Raw genomic sequence first — 7,126 nt, 5'->3', positions numbered from 1 at the left:
TGGCAATTGTGGCAATGTTTGACGCAGTTTCTGCAATCGGCTTCCATGGTGGTCCAGTAGTAGCCTAACCAAATGATTTTTCGGGTTAGCATCATTGCGCTCATGTGAGGGCCGTATTCTCCGTCGTGGACCTCTCCCATGACTTTTTTGGCTTTGTGGTGATCAATACAAAGGAGAAGGATCCCTTGGGGCGTTATTTTGTATAGTTGTTCTTGGTTTATCACGAATTGTGATGCAAGTAAACGGATGGCTCTTTGTCCTCTTGTATCAGAGTTAGGAGGGAATTCGTTTTTGGTTTGGTATTTGAGGATGGCTTGGTACCAAGGTTCGACATGGTTCTCCTCGTCGTTGTTGGTGGCGCAGATGTGAGCTGGCTCGCTCCTTCTCTCGACACATAAGGTCATCGATGTTATGTCGTCAGGTATGTTGACGAGTGCGGCAAGTTTTGCTAGGGCATCAGCAAATTGGTTTTCCTCTCGTGGCAAGTGGAAGTAGTCGACTTGGTCGAAGAATTCGGCCTCTTGATTGATTTTTGCTCGGTAGGGTGCCAAGCTATCGCTTCGGATCTTCCATGATCTGGATACCTGATTGATGATGAGTAAGGAATCGCCGTGGACCCTTAATTTCTTGATGCCAAGTGTTATGGTTGCTTGTAGGCCGATGAGGCATGCTTCGTATTCGGCGGCATTGTTGGTGACGGCGAAGTCTAGCTTCACTGAGATCGGAACATGTTCCCCTTGTTAGTATTTTAGACCATATAATACTCATCTTATCATAATAAAATTACTAGCTAATTTTATGTGATGGTCTAAAATCTACATGCATGCAAAAGTATATAACATAAAAGATGGTATAAAACCATATAAGAAGAATTACCTTACATTGCTATTGGAAATATTTGAGCACAACTGAAGGACTCCTTCCTTGATGTTGTTCTTGAGCTTATATTATGTGGATGATCCTCCAACACCCAAATCACCAACCTAGGTGATCTTCTTTGGATGCACCCAAGATTAAAACCAAAAAACTACTAAAATTACTAACTAGGTAATAGTAGTAATTAACCATGTATACTATGTAATATTATTACACTAATAATATTAGTTTATATGTATTATAGTTTTGTGAATTATTTTTGATGATGATCAACAATTTGATCAAGTTTTTGATGAGAAAATATGAAGAAAATAAGGTTTTTTTCTTTTTCTTTTTCTTTTTAATAGGTACGACCAAGAGAGTAATTTTGAGGATTTTTTGGTCTAAAAATCATCACATGCAAATTTTTAAGGTGGAGTATATATAGGCAACCCAAATGTAAACAAATGAATGAAACATTTGTTAGTGGGTATAAGCCTAATCACATGATGATCCAACATCATCACATGTCGCGGCACACATAAATATTCGGTCCATTTCGACTTCCGACATTTGTCCCACAAATATTTATAAGTCTTATATTTAATTAACTTACATAATTAAATATTAATTTAATTATTTAACAATTAAATAATACAAATTAACTAATAACCATTTAACCATTAAGTATTTATTGGACCATTTTATTAATATAAAATGTATCTTGTGAACCTTTATTAGCTAATTTTACAACCTCTTGTAAATTTAAATAGCTAATTACCTTCGCCTCAAAACATATACACATGTCGTATAAATTTAATTAATTAACTATTAATTAATAAATTCTAATGAATATTTATTAATTAATTATCACATAATTAAATAATAAATCCTCTTGGCCCGAGTTCGTAACCCGTCATCAAATAATAAACTCACGCGACTTATTAAAAGTCAATAAATACAAGGATTTAATTAATTTGTATTTCATACAAATAACTAATTTTTCCATTTGGGCATCATCCTATAGGTGTGATCTAAAGGGATCAGCTGATCACCGCCGTCACACGACAAAAATGTCAAACTCTAGTCAGCCAATCATTACCGATTAAAGGATGACCAGCTGACAAATGAATAATAAGTCCCTTATATTCCTTGTACGAGATTTATTATGTAAACGCACTTATTGTGGAGGACACTACTCCAACAATCTCCCACTTGTCCGACACAAGTGTGCGTTACCAATTCTCTTGTCCAATAATATCTCCCACTCAATGCAAGATGTCTTTCAGGTCGTTCTTGCACGTGATCATATAATAAAGTGGTTTCCTCGATCCGAAGAATGTCTGTCTGACCGGATAATCTACTATAGATATCATCCGAGCGTGGCCACGCATTTCCAGTCACCTCTCCTCGAGTGGCCTTCAGATAAAATATGACATAAATGGACAATCCCGTTGACCTATTTTCTACTTTCGATACAGATCACAATGACCCAGTAATTGCCCATCAGCCTTCTTTTACGGCGCGACCTAGAACAAAAACCTAAGCCACCGGAAAACCGCACCAACTCAGACAAATAGTCACAAGTCTAAAGAATTGACTCGAAAGAATAAATAGAAATCCTCGCCACGACTTAGCAACTAAGGACTCTATAAACAGTCTATGTCCGACAAATCTACAATTGTTGGAGTAAGTGTCCCCGACAATAATGCGATCACATTGTTGATCATATTGAGATCACATGTTTAAATTTCATATTAAGAATACATGAGGTAAAGTTATACTTCTTAGTCAACTGGTCCACACATATCGGTAATGATTGGCTGACTAGAATTTGACATTACTGTCGTACGACGGTGGTGACCAGTTGATCCCTTAAGGTCATACCTATAGGGTAATGCTCTTAATTGATTATTTAATTAATCGTATACCGATACTAGTTAATTAAATTCCTTAAAAATTGACGAGTGATTTTGTGAGTAAAATTACGTGTCTTATTGTAAATTGATTAAATAAGATTCGGTCTAAGTAATCGAATTGTTTTATTGCTTAGATTAAATTACTGTTTATGAAACAATTAAAATATAGAACGAATTGCCTATTATAAATATAAGAAGTTGTGATTTATAATTTTATGACCCATTTTAAGTAATTGTAATTGTGAATTACTAAGTTAATTTTGTATGTGATTTATTTCATTTATTTAATGATTTTTAATTAGTTAAAAATGCATTATTTAAATTACATGTTCTAGTAACACGACAATTGTCACACTATACAATTTTACAATTGACAAACTTAAAATGGACCCTCATTATATGGGTGCCGTGTGACATAAGAGAGGAAGAGGTTTGTGTGCCTTAAAATGTTTATGTTAGTGGGTAACATAATGATTGACCCTAAAAATAGGTTTGCATGTCTACCACTCATTGAGAAGAGAAACAACAAAAGTTGTTGGGCACTCTAACCCTTCCAAAAACCGGTGCCCTCCCCCATGAGGCACTCAAGTAGTGTGCTCTTCCATTATTCATTCATTCTACAACACAAAAAATATATATGTGATATTTTTGAGAGTGTGTTTAAAAATAACTCTATATTTTGAGAAAGAAAAAGAGATCAAAAAATCTCACAAAACTCTTCCTCTTGACCGAAATATTAAAGAGCAATTTATTTTGTGTCAATTTTAAGGTAGTTTACATTAATACTAGTCTTATATTAATTTAAACTATTAAGGGTATCATCTTGGTACAATCTTTAGGGGTAGATTCTATACTTGAATCTTGTTCATCCATAAGGAAAGCTCAAGAACTAAGTAAGGTAGGTGACCTTACTAGTGCCCAAATATCCGAAATATCAAATGTAAGGAACCGATTTTCTCCTTATTCTTGTATTTGTTTTGCATGCATAAGATCTCGAATTAATTTTATGACTAAATTAATTATTCACATATTCAATATGTATAGTAATGAGATTAATGTATTTTAACAAGTGGTATCAGAGCACAAGGTTGTTGCATGCAAAATCGGGTTTGTTTTTCCGAGTTAATTAGTTGACAAATAAAACTTGTTATTTAGGATTTATGAAGATAAATCACGAAATAATTTTTCATGTTAAAAGTTTCTGGTCCTAAATGGATTTTAGGTCATATGGGATGATTTATGGATTTTATTGTTTATTATATATATTATTGGCATTAAAATGTGATTGTTATGAGAAAAATGTCAATTTTGGACGAAAAATAGTTAAACTTCGAATTTTTCAGTGATTTTTGGATATGATTTCAGAAATATAATCTACTGGTTGCATGTTAAATTTCATGTAAAATAAAGTCATTTTGCATAAAATAAGAATTTTATAAGTTAAAGTTGAATTTAAAAGGGTTATTAGGTTAATTTGAGTTAAATTTCGAATCTGGTCATGAAAGTTTAATATGTTATCACATGCATTTTTACTCAGTGTGTGTAAAAATTTTAGATGGATTGAACTCCTTTTGCATAATTTATGAATTTTTGAGTAAAAATTCAATAAATTGTGACTTAAATTAGCCTATAATGCTAAAACATATTTCATGACTTAAAAAAATGTCCAATGTTGCTTATTTATCTCACTTATCATATCTAAAAGTGAAAAGTTGATTAATTTATTTTTCTTATGCTTTAATGATTTTATTTGTCAAATTAGATAAACCGCAACGATGTTTTTCTCGAAAGGCTTTCAAAAAATTTAACCTAAGTTTTGAACATTATGAATGTCATGGAATTTTTCCAGAATGTTCAAGAGTTTAAATTTCAAATTTTGAAATTATTTGAAATTATTTTAATTTAATTTGGAGTTTTCATATATATTTTGAGTCCAAATGAACAATATTAGAAATTCAAGTTGAATTATTGTCGAAATTTTTGTGAAAACTAAATTTTGAGTCCTAAAAGGTTAGGGTAATTAACTTGAACATAAATGTAATTTATGAAATGTTTCATGATTTTAATAGTTAATAATCATTCAATTCCATATAACCGAGAAAAATATACGATATTAGCTCTTTAAAGGCGATTTGGCATAAAATTAAGCATGTTCATACATATTTTAATGCCGCATTTTATTTATGATTGTCATATTTTTTGATTTATATAAGTTTTGAATTATGTAATTTTACTTAGTATGGCCTTAGTTTTTAATTGGTATGACCCGGAATGTATGGGAATATCGATTCGGTTGTAATTATTGTGATCTCGTATCACCGTTTTGTAATTTAATAGATTTAATTTTTATTACAAATGTATAATAGGAAGTTATGTAATTTTATAATTATTACTTTTAATTCCGGAGATCCTTGAAGACGGTGCCATTAGGAAAGGCGTTCCGACAAGACGGTATAGCCTTGGAATGCGTGCCAAGTGAAGTTCAAGGGACCAATGGAGTTGGTTTCCGAATTTGTAATAGTTAATTAAATTTTCTTTTTAAGATGGCCATACTAGGATTTTATGTTTTATGTTTTGCATTTATTTATATGTTTGCATGCATCGCTAAATCGCCATAACTAAACATGCATTTTATTTTATCGAGTCATCGACCGTGACAATTATAATTATCGTAGTTCACCGCTTTAGTTCACTTAAAACATGATATATAATAAATTGACAAGACCTCTCACTAAATAATAATTGAGAATTAGCCTTGCCAAATAGTAGAAACCATGAATCCCAATTTCATAAGGAAGTAGGCTCGGCTCACCGGGGTGCTAAACTTGTTACGTTGGGTAAGTGGGTAATAAAATGTTATTACATTGAAATTTGGATTGAGCTCAACGGAAGTATTCGTGACCGTAGTCGCATGTGTTCCGGGCTAAAGATAAATATTAGAGTAATTTTATCGACCGAGAGTTCTAGAAGTAGAATCGATTAATAGAGTTAATCCACCGAGTTATATTGATAAGGGATGAATCGGCTCGCCGTGCCCGAATTAATATGAATTTGAATCTCGGGATCATTTATTATAGTTGGGTGGAAGTCACTATATAAATGTTTAAAACTTGTTTAAAATGTTTACAAGTATTATCAAAACAATAGATGTTTATTAATTCCTTCATTTTTATTTTGTAGTCAAATTTGTTTTCTCTATTGCAATGGCAACTCCAAATTCAAACGCAACCACTAGCTCAAACACTCTCACCAATGTTTCATGGCTCCGATCCTTCATGGATCGTTGTAAATTAGAAAAGAATGGGTCAAATTTGCCGATTGGGACACGCAACTTCGCTTGGCCGCGGAGGGTGACGACAAGCTTCGTTACCTTACCGAGGCCTCTCCCGCCGCACCTACCGCTAGGTCTACCCCCGCCGCTAGGCAAGCCTATGAGACTTACCAAAAGGAGTCGGACGCGATCAAAAATGTGTTGATCTTCTCTATTGAGGCCGAACTCCAAAGGAGTGCTATAAAGATTAGCACCGCTTATGAGATCTATACGAAGCTTGTGACCATGTTTTCACAAGCTCCGAGGATCATTCAATATGAAGCGGCTTCCGCATTCTTTGATCTCAACATCAAGGAGGGCCAAAACGGTAGCCCTCATGTGCTCAAGTTGATGGAGCATGTTGAGACCTTGAAAATGCAAAAGGTAGAGATTCCCGAGGAACTCATCATTGATCGAATTCTTCATTCCTTGAACAAGGTTAAAGCATAAGTCCAATTCAGTGTGAATTTTAATATGCAAAACTTGAAAGTATCCCTCAATGAATTGCACAAAATGCTTGTGCAAGCCGATAGGGACATGGGGCTAAATGCTAACACCACCAAGGATGTGCTCAATATTAATCAAAAGAGCAAAGGGAATTTTAAGAAAGGTGGTCACAAGGGAAAGAAGCAAACTCCCTGCAAGAACAAAGGAAAGGCTTGTGAAGCTAGCTCCTCAAAACCCAAGAAGGGTGCCCCCTCCGGGGACAAATGCCACTATTGTAATGGTATTGGGCATTGGAATAGGAATTGTCCTAAGTACCTAGGCGACATCAAAGCTGGAAAAGTTATTCCAGTAGGTAAATAACTATCCCTATCTTTTTATGTTTCGATCTCAACTTTGCTATTTTGATAAAAGTTGTGATGATCACCCCCTTTTTATTATAATTAGGGCATCCCAGCAAGGATAAGGGCAAAGAAAAGCAAGCCTAGAAGATCTTGATCGAAGCTAGATGTAGCCGCCCATGGTGCTAGATCGATGGAAGCTTGGCTTTATTTTGTCTTTATTTTTATGTTGTATTTTGAAATTTTTAGAACTATTT

This window comes from Silene latifolia, chromosome 10, assembly GCF_048544455.1.
Source record: "Silene latifolia isolate original U9 population chromosome 10, ASM4854445v1, whole genome shotgun sequence".
In the NCBI taxonomy this organism is placed as follows: Eukaryota; Viridiplantae; Streptophyta; class Magnoliopsida; order Caryophyllales; family Caryophyllaceae; genus Silene; species Silene latifolia.
This window is presented reverse-complemented; position numbering follows the sequence as displayed.